Source organism: Polyodon spathula, chromosome 1, assembly GCF_017654505.1.
Source record: "Polyodon spathula isolate WHYD16114869_AA chromosome 1, ASM1765450v1, whole genome shotgun sequence".
Lineage (NCBI taxonomy): Eukaryota > Metazoa > Chordata > Actinopteri > Acipenseriformes > Polyodontidae > Polyodon > Polyodon spathula.
In genome coordinates, this window is record NC_054534.1 from 70,743,327 (window position 1) to 70,757,888 (window position 14,562).

Here is a 14,562-nt window from a genome sequence, read left to right on the forward strand (position 1 = left end):
TGAGTTTTCATTCATACTGTATCACATGCCCCTATGTTTCCTTTAGGTTGAGAAGTACATATTCTAAGAAGTCTTTCACTTATGCTAGAAACTGCACCAAACACAACAAGATAAGATAGCTTTGCATAAACCAGTTAGCTGTGTATAGTTGGGTGTCTAACTGAATTTCAGTGCTATCTATTATCTCAAAGCAAACTCGCCTAAATGAGATTGATTTTGCTGTCATATTTGCCTTATAATATTTCTCTTGAAGCAATTTCCTTGAAGCCAAAAGTACTGCCAGAGTTTTTAGCAGATTTGATCCTGGAGGACTGGGGGACTGGCTTGTGAACAAAGCTGCCACATCACCAAGATGGCTGCAAAATATCTATTCTACATGGATTTTTCAAAGCATTTTGAGACATAAAATTTAGGGCATGGGCAAAACACTGCACACAAAGTGGGTTGACTTTCAAACAAGCTTGCACTCCACTGTGATCAGTTGCCATTAGGTTTGGTCAAACATTTGTTGAAACAGTCAAAATCACTTACAAACCAAATCGCTACATCTGAAAAGACAGGGGCAGGTTTATTTTCTGTCACATCAACAAAACTCAGAAAACATTTATCCAAGACATGAGCTGTCACGTTGAAAAACATGAGAAAGTGTGTCTGAGAAATCGTTAGTTTTGTTTAATATTGTAGCCACAGAATTAGCTTTAGGCGCTTTTACTTGTATTGCACCTGAGACATACTGTAGATGGAATTAAGTCATTTTGAATCCTGCTAGACATGTCTGAGAATCCTATGGCTGTTGACAAGTGATTTAACACACTGTCATAGGCAGTAATCATATAAAGTAACTGAATAAACAGAACCTTGGTTAGATGGTTTGACGAGTTCAATCTATCAAACACATTGCACCACAGATTTTGTTTGTCACTATATCAATGTTTTGATCATCTGTTTTTGTCAAAATATTTTCATGACTACAGTTAATCAGGTTTTTGGTGTGTTTTCAAATTTTTGTTATGATGAACAAAAGGCAATGTCAGAAGAAAGCATTTCCCCAAATGCATGACATGCATATCTATTAAAAATGTTTTATTTTGAAATGGATGAATGTACCTCTCATATACTGCAGGTTTTACAGATTTTTTTGTACAGTAATTATAATTTTTTGCTAATTTAACAGTAACATACTGTACATCCCACACCACCATTGTAAATTCAAAATTAGAGCTATTATAATGAAAAATTATAAAATTATAAAAATAAAAAAATAAATATAAAAATTACATTTATTAAAAATTAAAAATTATATAAAAACATTATCAATACTATCATTAAAGCTATTATAATGAAAAGCTTGATGACCTTGTATATTATTAGCAGCATGTACAAAATAGTATAGAATAAGAATTAACAATGACGTATTTATTCAAAATCTGTAAATTATTCTCCAGATATATGCATAAATGTGCAATACACAAACTGAAGAATGAACAGACAGACTCTCAGTAACCTCTGACACTCTCAATAACCTCTGTTACTCTCAATAACCTCTGACACTCTCAATAACCTCTGACACTCTCAATAACCTCTGACACTCTCAATAACCTCTGATACTCTCAATAACCTCTGACACTCTCAATAACCTCTGATACTCTCAATAACCTCTGACACTCTCAATAACCTCTGATGCTCTCAATAACCACTGACACTCTCAATAACCTCTGACACTCTCAATAACCATTGACACTCTCAATAACCTCTGATACTCTCAATAACCTCTGATACTCTAAATAACCACTGACACTCTCAATAACCACTGACAATCTCAATCACCTCTGACACTCTCAATAACCACTGACACTTTCAATAATCTCTGATACTCTCAATAACCCCTGACACTCTCAATAACCTCTGATACTCTCAATAACCTCTGATACTCTCAATAACCACTGACACTTTCAATAATCTCTGATACTCTCAATAACCCCTGACACTCTCAATAACCTCTGATACTCTCAATAACCTCTGACACTCTCAATAACCTCTGACACTCTCAATAACCACTGATACTCTCAATAACCTCTGACACTCTCAATAACCTCTGTGTGGCAGAGCACAGCTCTGCTTTTTAGAAATTGGCAGGGATGGGGTTAAATTCCCCTACATGCCTTGGTTCATTGTGTTCAGGTGGCTGGGGTTGATTAGATGATTAGTTTAATTAACGATCAATCAGCGCCCAGCCACCTGACATAAAAGGAGGCCTCTGCTTCTCATTTGGAAGGAGGGAGCTGAGGAAGCAGGTTGGTTTTTTTGATTGTTTGGAAAGTTTGAATCCAGTGAAGGCATTGCCCAGCCTGGAAATTGTTATTTTTGTAAGTTTTGCTTTTTGTCTTTCTTTTTGTGTTTAAATTGCTTTGTTCTGGCCATTGTGCCCTTTCATTTTTGTGTTTATTTATAATAAAATAGTTATTTTTTTGAACTACAGACTGTCTCTGGGCCTCTATCCACTCGCCAGCCTGCCACACTCTGATACTCTCAATAACCTCTGACACTCTCAATAACCTCTGACACTCTCAATAACCTCTGATACTCTCAATAACATCTGTCAATCTCAATAACCTCTGATACTCTCAATAACCTCTCACACTTTCAATAACCTCTGACACTCTCAATAACCCCTGACACTCTCAATAACCTCTGACACTCTCAATAACCACTGACACTCTCAATAACCTCTGATACTCTCAATAACCTCTCACAATCTCAATAACCTCTGACACTCTTGATATCCTCTGTCACTCTCAATAACCTCTGTCACTCTCAAGAACCTCTGACACTCTCAATAACCTCTGACACTCTCAATAACCTCTGATACTCTCAATAACCTCTGACACTCTCAATAACCTCTGACACTCTCAATAACCTCTCACACTCTCAATAACCTCTGACACTCTCAATAACCACTGACACTCTCAATAACCTCTGACACTCTCAATAACCTCTCACACTCTCAATAACCTCTGATACTCTCAATAACCTCTCACACTCTCAATAACCTCTGATACTCTCAATAACCTCTCACACTCTCAATAACCTCTGATACTCTCAATAACCTCTCACACTCTCAATAACCTCTGACACTCTCAATAACCTCTGACACTCTCAATAACCTCTGACACTCTCAATAACCTCTGACACTCTCAATAACCTCTGACACTCTCAATAACCTCTGACACTCTCAATAACCACTGACACTCTCAATAACCTCTGACACTCTCAATAACCTCTGACACTCTCAATAACCTCTGACACTCTCAATAACCTCTCACACTCTCAATAACCTCTGACACTCTCAATAACCTCTGATACTCTCAATAACCTCTGACACTCTCAATAACCTCTGACACTCTCAATAACCTCTGACACTCTCAATAACCTCTGACACTCTCAATAACCTCTGACACTCTCAATATCCTCTGTCACTCTCAATAACCTCTGTCACTCTCAAGAACCTCTGACACTCTCAATAACCTCTGATACTCTCAATAACCTCTCACACTCTCAATAACCTCTGACACTCTCAATAACCTCTCACACTCTCAATAACCTCTCACACTCTCAATAACCTCTGACACTCTCAATAACCACTGACACTCTCAATAACCTCTGACACTCTCAATAACCACTGACACTCTCAATAACCTCTCACACTCTCAATAACCACTGACACTCTCAATAACCTCTCACACTCTCAATAACCACTGACACTCTCAATAACCTCTCACACTCTCAATAACCACTGACACTCTCAATAACCTCTGACACTCTCAATAACCTTTCACACTCTCAATAACCTCTGATACTCTCAATAACCTCTCACAATCTCAATAACCTCTGACACTCTCAATAACCTCTGACACTCTCAATAACCTCTGACACTCTCAATAACCTCTGACACTCTCAATAACCTCTGACACTCTCAATAACCTCTGACACTCTCAATAACCTCTGACACTCTCAATAACCTCTGACACTCTCAATAACCTCTGACACTCTCAATAACCACTGACACTCTCAATAACCTCTGATACTCTCAATAACCTCTCACACTCTCAATAACCTCTGACACTCTCAATAACCTCTGTCACTCTCAATAACCTCTGACACTCTCAATAACCTCTGACACTCTCAATAACCTCTCACACTCTCAATAACCTCTGACACTCTCAATAACCTCTGACACTCTCAATAACCTCTGACACTCTCAATAACCTCTGACACTCTCAATAACCTCTCACACTCTCAATAACCTCTGATACTCTCAATAACCTCTCACACTCTCAATAACCTCTGATACTCTCAATAACCTCTGACACTCTCAATAACCTCTGACACTCTCAATAACCTCTGACACTCTCAATAACCTCTGATACTCTCAATAACCTCTCACACTCTCAATAACCTCTGACACTCTCAATAACCTCTGACACTCTCAATAACCTCTGACACTCTCAATAACCTCTGACACTCTCAATAACCTCTGACACTCTCAATAACCTCTGACACTCTCAATAACCTCTGACACTCTCAATAACCTCTGATACTCTCAATAACCTCTCACACTCTCAATAACCTCTGATACTCTCAATAACCTCTCACACTCTCAATAACCACTGACACTCTCAATAACCTCTCACACTCTCAATAACCACTGACACTCTCAATAACCTCTGATACTCTCAATAACCTCTCACACTCTCAATAACCTCTGATACTCTCAATAACCTCTCACACTCTCAATAACCTCTGATACTCTCAATAACCTCTCACACTCTCAATAACCTCTGATACTCTCAATAACCTCTCACACTCTCAATAACCTCTGATACTCTCAATAACCTCTCACACTCTCAATAACCTCTGACACTCTCAATAACCTCTCACACTCTCAATAACCTATGATACTCTCAATAACCTCTCACACTCTCAATAACCACTGACACTCTCAATAACCTCTCACACTCTCAATAACCACTGACACTCTCAATAACCTCTGATACTCTCAATAACCTTTCACACTCTCAATAACCTCTGATACTCTCAATAACCTCTCACACTCTCAATAACCTCTGATACTCTCAATAACCTCTCACACTCTCAATAATCTCTGATACTCTCAATAACCTCTGTCACTCTCAATAACCTCTGACACTCTCAGTAACCTCTGACACTCTCAATAACCACTGACACTCATATAACACTCAAGAAGAAGAAGAAGAACAACAACAACAACAACTACACATTTCATGCTAATTGAATAAGCTGTTCTCTAGATAGACTGTATTCATACATGTAATTGTCACTGTGGCTGGGCTGAGGCCCTGTACTTGTAAATATTCTGTGTGCTTTGTTTTTATGTAAATAAAGTTTGATATATTTTGAATGAAAGTTTGGCAGAATGGGGTTAAAATCCCATCCCTCTCAAATCTCTGCGTAGAAAGCAGCTGGGTCTTATTTGATTAATTGATGATCAATTAAGCTCAGTCACATGGTATAAAGGAGGAAACAAGTGATTTGTTCTGGGGCTCATTTAGTGTAGTTTAGAGGAAAGACTGAGAGCAGTAGGCTGTGCTTGCTGTCTTGCAATATGATAGCTTTGCTTGGGTGGTGGTTTTTTTGGCTTGATGTCTGTATAAGATATAAAGCTCTGTTTTTTTTTCAACAGCAAGTATTGTTTTATCTTCCGTCATTTGGATACTGCATCACCCTGGTGGATACCATGCATTGAAACTGTTCTCTGATTGGTAAATTCTCTAGTTGTCGAAAGAAGAAATTGCAGAATAGGACTCAATCCATTTTTTTGGTGTTGCTCCAGTGTCATCCTTGCCTCCTGTCATGTTAGAGATACTTATCAGTTCTATTCATATTGTTTCATCTCTGGACATTTTCACGTGTTGCGTCACGTCTGGTGTGTAGCGGCCTTAAAACATTGTAACCCAGTGCTTGAAGCTGTTGGATTTGTGGGTGATATCGTGGCAGTTGTTATTCTTAAAACAATAACCTTGTTTCTTATAAACATATTAGCCTGTTCTCAATATCGCTTTCTGAAAATGATAGCTGATCTATATGTTACAACAAACTAAAAATCGATCACAATCTATTTAATTTAAAGTTCATAAATTGAGGTTGTTACATGGGCAAATAATTTGTCAGGAATCTATTTTAAAACAAGTGAATGTATTAAATATGCATTAAATCTAGTAAGTTCAGAAAATCTAAAGCTAGCACTACAGAATGTTGACGTAAAGAAATAAGCAGGTAATACATTCATAAAAACAACAAAAGCAATAATGCAGAATATCAACATAAACAATTGCACAGTCAATATTCATTAAAACACATGACAATAAAACAAAACATTAGGCAACAATTTACCAGTAAAATACTGACGATTAGCATCGTATGCACAAACCATAGTAAACCTACAACAGTCCAGCTATCCCCAAATGGGGGTAGGAAATAATTATACTTAGTTGAATTCCGATGAGATGGCACGGGAGTCAGACTGCAGCATGGAGTCGTCAGGGTTGAAGCAATCTCCCTGGAATGGTTTCTTAGTCAAAAACTGAGCAATGCTTGATTCTAGGGTGTAAGCCTTTGTTGAATTTCAAACAAAGAAAATATCTGAACTACCTGCGGTGCATTCTTATTGGTTTAGATGGTTGGGGCTTGACTGGAGATTGTGTTTTTAACCCTACTCCGTCTTCTAGAATGCAGTGCAATTGTAATGGCAAGGGAAGCAAAACTTTCAAAAGTATATGTGATGAGTCAAAGGGTTTTCGGTCTGTGATTCAGCCTCCCGACAGTAGATGGCATCAAACCAACTCGGGACTTCCCTTACCAAGATCTCGTGACCATGGCAAAAGTCATCTTTTGAGGGGCGGCACCTTGGTGAGGGGCGGAAGTACGAGTATGTAAATTCCAGCCACTGGAGTCAAGTGAAGGATAAGGACACTTGTCAGTTGGGGATTGGTGTTCCGCTGACTACAGAGGCGGGACATTACATACTAAAGGGAACGTACTACTGTGTTCGGGGTTGGTCCGAAAGTAAAATAGGAGGAGTAACGGGTGGAGGGAGAGACTGGTTTGGTGCAGCGGGATTTTTAAAACAAAAAAACACTAACATTTCTTTTGTCTTTTTTGTTTATGTATGGGTCGCCACGAAGACAATTAAAGACGAGTCATCACGGTTTGTTTTGGATTTCACCCCTGCACTCCTTCCCTCACACCATTTTGTTTTCTTTTGTTATTTAATTATTTTGTTGTGTATAGAGAATAAAAATAAATTATTTTATTTCTGTACACATAAATTACTGTCTGGACATTCCATTTAATACACTCTCGCCTCACAGTATATAATATTTTCTATGCTATTTTATTCTAAGTTAGTAGCTACATTGCCTAAATTACATTGTCTCTCTTTAGACATTACATACATCAAAGTGCACTCCTAGTTAAAGCTGCAAGCAGTTTTATTTTCATTGGGGGGGGGGCTGAGAGTAAAGCTAGGGTTAGATTTTGTATATTCCAGTCTGAGCTTCAAGCTTGGCTCTTACTTCGACCTTTTGTTTAATTTGCATTTTCTAATTAACTTTAAGGGCTAGCAATCTCTAGGTTCAGCGTCTCTGTCCAGCAAGTGGCTATTAGTTAAAAAAAACATATTTGCTGTAGACCTTTACCAAATAGGTCTTACAACTCCCCCTTTCTGAAGACAAATAGCATTAAAAACAGTTTTCTACTTCAGAACATATCTTCTGCCTTTGTTTGGCAAAGATGGCCGATTTGGGATTTACTTCATACATGGCATGGAATGAAAATTAAGAAAGGCAATACATCTCATTACAAAATATTGGTGCAGCTCAAAAGCAAAGGGAAGAGGATGAACAAAATAAAACAAATTCTAAGATAACAGCAATACATCTCATTACGAAATCCATGGATCCATCTGTAAAAAGAGAACAAAATACACAGTCTTTTGTTACCAGTTTCCTTATTTCAGACAGAGGAGGGTTGGTATGGCTGGACATGGTTAATGTGAACCTATCTGATGATTTCACTTGTTCTCTTTAGGTTTTGATTCTGTACACTATGGTGGTTAGCTTCATACTAATTGCAGCTTGGTAGGAATGTCTTTGACTTATGTCAGTTTCTACCATGATTAGAGGACCTGGTCTCCAGCTTCAAATTCTCTATTAGAAGCTTTGCTGTCATAGTAGGCATTCTGCCCATGGACCTGGGCTTCCAGGTTTCTCTGGGCGAAGCCAAATACTTCCTGTAGGTGTGACTTTAGGTTAGATATGTATTCCTCTGGCTTGATCACAGGTGGAGGGGTAGGTCCTGCTGTTGTGTACAGCAAATTTAGTGGTAACACCATTTGCTTGTTGATCATTTCAAAAGGTGTCACACCAGTGGATCTAGCTGGCATAGGTAGATCCTTGTAGGGGGAGAAGCAGCTTTTCCAAAGAGTGGAAATTATCAAATAGGAGAATGTATGTTTATATAGACAAACAGGAAGGTGAGGCAGGGGGAAAGCTCTAAAGAATCCCATGGAGGGTCAGGCAAACTGCTGGTATGGAGAGACTGGAGGGAGATGAAGAGAATTCCTAGCATGGACGGTGAGAGCCAGGATCTGGTTATGATTGAAGGAATATGATTATTCGATTCTGGGCGCAGAAAGTTGAAAACACTGAGCAGGCTGTAGCATAAGAGCTCTTGAACAAGGGGCGAGGGCTGCAGACATTTAATGCTGAGCAGATTGAATGAGGTTACCGAGAGTAGGATTTAGGTCAAATAGCATCTGGAGAAACTGATGATTCTGGTTGGGGGTTGTGGAAGCAGATGGAATCAGCTGACTGAAATTGGATACCGAAAGTAGAGACAGAAGAAAAGCTGGAACTGAGGGCTGAGGTGGCAGCTGGACTGAATGAACATATGGATCATCTTCTGAGGGAAGCTTGGTGCCTTTACACCCCATATTCTAGAAAAAAGGGCAGAGAGATGAGATGCCGGGGATAATACGGGATCGATCAGCAGTTTGCTACTATCATGTCTGCTTGAAATGGAAAAGGTAAGCTCACATTCAGAGATTTGGGTTTCGTAACTCCAGTTATTCCCTTAATAGTGGAACTCCTTAACTCATAATCAAGACAGATTTCCAGTCTCATACCACATTTCTCACCAAGTATTAATGCTGTAACATTTTAGAGGATGAGCGGAGATATGACTAGGATTGCTGAGGAAGTGCCCCATATTTTGATTAGATTGGGATTAGCGTTTGCCTTGATTGTGGAAATGCTGCCGCGATCTGCATATTGGAGGAAAGCTGGAGCAATGGAGGCTCTGGAGAAGTGCAGTTGCAGATTTAAACAGTAAACTAGAGCATCTTTTGCATGCTGCAGTAGTGAGCAGATCTGAAGAGGGAGTGGAGATCTGCTGTATTGAGGAGCGATTAACAGTAGAGGGCAGGATCTGCTGAACAAAGCAGAGGTCTGGGAAGAAAACGATGGAGTGCTGTCAGTAGTGTGCAGAGGCCAAGCTGTAGAGAGCAGAGATCTGCTGAAACAGAGATCTGCAATGGTGAACGGAGGACTACCACTGGTAGAGTGTGGTGGTCTGCTGCAGAGAGTATAGAATATAGATATTGGTCTTTCAGTGTTAAGGCAGATTTAGATGGATCCAGAGATGGGGCTGCTTTTGGGAGAGATGAAGAATGCAGAGATCTGAGACCACTGCAGAACCCGAGACGATGAAGAATGTGTTGCTCCAAGGCGTCTGCAAAACCTACTGATTGGTCGGGAGCATTTTATGAGAGTATTGTCTATTGGGGGTAGGAGGACATTGACTGAAACATTGATAATCATAGGACATGGTTCCGTGACTGACTGGCGGCTCGCATTGATAAAATGATGACTTTGAAAGTTGAATAAGGTGCCTTGATGAAGCTGGTCAGATTGGAGGAGTGGCGCCAGATGAGGAAACATGAATCTGGGAACAGGAATAAGTCGCAGGAATGTTACTGTGATGGTAGATTCTGAGCATCTCAAAAAGCAGCTGAGTAAGGTTGCTTCATGACCAGGTCCTTGAAGAGGGGAAGAGTTGAGAAAGTCAGTTGATATAGGTACAGTGGTTTACGAAAGTATTGACCCCCCCTTGGCATTTTTCCTATTTTGTTGCCTTACAACCTGGAAATAAAATTGATTTTTATTTGGATTTCATGTAATGGACATACAAAAATAGTCCAAATTGGTGAAGTGAAATGAAAAAAATAACTTGTTTCAAAAAATTCTAAAAAATAAATAACGGAAAAGTGGTGCGTGCATATGTATTCATTCCCCCTTTGCTATTAAGCCTCTAAATAAGATCTGGTGCAACCAGTTACCTTCAGAAGTCACATAATTAGTTAAATAAAGTCCACCTGTGTGCAATCTAAGTGTCACATATTCTCAGTATATATACACCTGTTCTGAAAGGCCCCAGAGTCTGCAACATCACTAAGCAAGGGGCACCACCAAGCAAGTGGCACCATGAAGACCAAGGAGCTCTCAAAACAGGTCAGGGACAAAGTTGTGGAGAAGTACAGATCAGGGTTGGGTTATAAAAAAATAACCGAAACTTTGAACATCCCACGGAGCACCATTAAAGCCATTATTAAAAAATGGAAAGAATATGGCACCACAACAAACCTGGCAAGAGAGGGCCGCCCACCAAAACTCACGGACAAGGCAAGGAGGGCATTAATTAGAGAGGCAACAAAGAGACCAAAGATAACCCTGAAGGAGCTGCAAAGCTCCACAGCGGAGATTGGAGTATCTGTCCATAGGACCACTTTAAGCCGTACACTCCACAGAGCTGGGCTTTATGGAAGAGTGGCCAGAAAAAAGCCATTGCTTAAAGAAAAAAATAAGCAAACATGTTTGGTGTTCGCCAAAAGACATGTGGGAGACTTCCCAAACATATGGAAGAAGGTACTCTGGTCAGATGAGACTAAAATTGAGCTTTTTGGCCATCAAGGAAAACACTATGTCTGGCACAAACCCAACACCTCTCATCACCCCGAGAACACCATCCCCACAGTGAAGCATGGTGGTGGCAGCATCATGCTGTGGGGATGTTTTTCATCTGCAGGGACTGGGAAATTGGTCAGAATTGAAGGAATGATGGATGGCGCTAAATACAGGGAAATTTTTGAGGGAAACCTGTTTCAGTCTTCCAGAGATTTGAGACTGGGACGGAGGTTTACCTTCCAGCAGGACAATGACCCTAAGCATACTGCTAAAGCAACACTCGAGTGGTTTAAGGGGAAACATTTAAATGTCTTGGAATGGCCTAGTCAAAGCCCAGACCTCAATCCAATTGAGAATCTGTGGTATGACTTAAAGATTGCTGTACACCAGCGGAACCCATCCAACTTGAAGGAGCTGGAGCAGTTTTGCCTTGAAGAATGGGCAAAAATCCCAGTGGCTAGATGTGTCAAGCTTATAGATACATACCCCAAGAGATTTGCAGCTGTAATTGCTGCAAAAGGTGGCTCTACAAAGTATTGACTTTGGGGGGGTAAATACTTATGCACGCTCAAGTTTTCTGTTTTTTTGTCATATTTCTTGTTTGATTCACAATAAAAAATATTTTGCATCTTCAAAGTGGTAGGCATGTTGTGTAAATCAAATGATACAAACCCCCAAAAAATCCATTTTAATTCCAGGTTGTAAGGCAACAAAATAGGAAAAATGCCAAGGGGGGTCAATACTTTCGCAAGCCACTGCAGGCAAAAGGTTGAGGAGGAGCGGGAAACTCATTAGAATCCCTCGGAATGACAACAAACTGCAGGAATGTATAGAAAAACTGGAGAGTGCAAGCTTCACAGTGAAAGCAAATCAGTTTAAAGACTGTATTGAATTTGTGGTGTTATACTGCCATCTAGAAGTTATGATTGGAATTAACCATTGCTTGAGTGAAGCAGGTCGAATATATTTGCTTATTTTGATTGAAATCCTTGTCAATATAGAATTGCGTACTCTTTTAGATTTGAATATATTCATTACATGTTTTAGGACATTTAGTCATGTATATGAATACGTTAACGCAGTATTTAGATGCCGCAATTCGGTGAGTTGAATGAGCCCTTGCAGGTTGTAAAAGTGCAGCAGCAGCAAGCCAGAAGATTGCAATATTGAGGCAAGGAGCTCGCAGTGCCGGATGAAGCTGCCTGGTCACCATAGCGACTTACCACTCCCCGCAGTCACTCAATGAGGGCTTTGCCGTAGTAGCCATGGACTGAGAGGTGCCAGTGGAAAAGATGCTTAACAGCAGTGTCGTTGGAGCATGTCGTGAGCAATTGAAAGCACAAACCACCAAAGGTTGAAATGGAGTATGAAATGGGCTGCATAGGTCTTTAAAACGTTGAACATAGTTAATATAAATCCCGGGCAGGATCTTCTGAAGGAATGGTGAATTGTGCTGGCTCTGGGAATGGGGGAGGGGCGCTTGATTGCAAGCAAAGAGTAAAGAAAGATTCAGCTGACAGAGCTTTGTGGTGGATTTAAATAGAGGAGCTATGGCAAGGCAAATGCTGACGACGGGAATGTTGATGTCTTGATGAAGGAGCTTTGAAAGTTTTAGTGGAGGGCCAGTCTGTCTAATAAAGACGCGGACAAGTTAAGTAGGACAAGAGTAATGAAGCTACGGTTTGGACAGTGCTGTTGCTGGGCTGGAAGCTGGATGGCGTAGGAAGACTAACGCTAGAGCTCCTGAAGCCGAATAGAGAAGCTGAATGATGAGAAGAATCAGCAGAGCAGGCAGGAAAATAATTGATACTATCTTGGGAGCACTGCACATAAAATTGATATCCCATGAAAGGCAACAAAGTATAGATTAGCGGTGAAGCATGAAATGACGGCGTCTGAGCGTTTGCTATAAAAACGAAACACTAGACAGCGAAGGTGCAAGTGATCAGGGCTTAAATAGAGAATAGGTACTAACTGACAGGAAATTGGAAGCCCCTGCTGCATGCCCCCTGAACTACGCTGGCTAACATTATAATGTGACTGCCAGTAGACGATAGAAAACACAGCCACCACCACCATGGAAATCTGAGACCAGTGATGTACCTATATCATGCCCAACTGGGTCCAAAGACATTAACGTTGTTTTTAGAGATGGCTGGTGGCAGTTTTTTCACTGACCTGGCACACAATACTAATGTATATGCTGCATACAAAAGGTCACCACAAATACCAGATCCCAACAGATCTTATGCTACATTAGATTCTGGTGTGAGCAAGAGGAATGTGAAATCAGAGCATTATCGGGCTTACCAGCTTACAACGATTACTGGAGCTCAGACCCTGCTCTCTGTGTGCCATATTTTGCCAGCAGAATGACGCACAATCAGTATGAGCAACTATGCAAGTATATGTACTGCAGTACTCCAACCACTCCTAATGATCAAGATAAACTTGACAAAGTTTGCTCATTGCTCAAAGTCATGGAGGAAAACTGTCCTGGTTTACCTCAATCATAGGAAGCTTTTTCAATGATTAAATTTGATGGCAGGTTACAATGGAAGCAATACATGCCAAAGAAGCCTATGAAGTGGATTTATTAAAATGTGGTACTTATGTGACTCTTACTGGTTACTGCTTGGCTCATAAGAACATAAGAAGTCTATGAGTCTACACAGGTCATGGGCAGCAGGAAGGTGAAAATGCAGGTTTGGGACAGGCTTACCTTGTGGTCATACTGCTGTTGAAAAATTATTTGTTGTCACACCACCATGTATATGGTGACACATTTTTCCCTTCTGTGACACTTACTATTGTGGTAGAGCCAGGCCAGACAGACAGCATTTTCCAAAGGAAATCCAGCAAGGGCAACTGCAACAAAGAGAAAGTATCAAGTGGAAGAATGATGATGGCATCACTGTGTGCAGATGGCGGGACAAGAGAGATGTGTATCTCATTGCCAACAATATTGATGGAGTTGATACTATAAAGCCAAGAATATTAGGTTATTATTATAAACCTGGTTCCCTGAAATAGAAATCTAACCATTACCATATAGGTATTTACCTCTTAAAGACCCAAAACCTGAATAAGATATATCAAAGGTGCTCATATACTGGGAAAGGTAGTTTTTTTTGTAGTATTTTTTTTTTTTTTTTTTTTTGGCAATGTGAATAGAGTAACCATTTCCACAGTTTTTCCGATGTTTTCCAGTGTTTATTGGCTATACGCTGTTGTTTTGTTTTGTTTGGGTTTTTTAGTACCATTGGTGTTTAATCGTTTTTTATCTGTTACAAATGAAAATTAGAAGCCCTACACTTAATATAAACATATCAATAGTATAAACATTATTCAGAAGTTTAATGTCACCCCTCATTATGGTCGAGAAATACATTTGCAAACAAACAAAACACAGCTAAACACACAAAAAAACCTAAACTAAAAGGGTGCTTATATATTAAACAATAGATCATAGATTAGTAATTACCTAAAAATGAAACATTTGGGC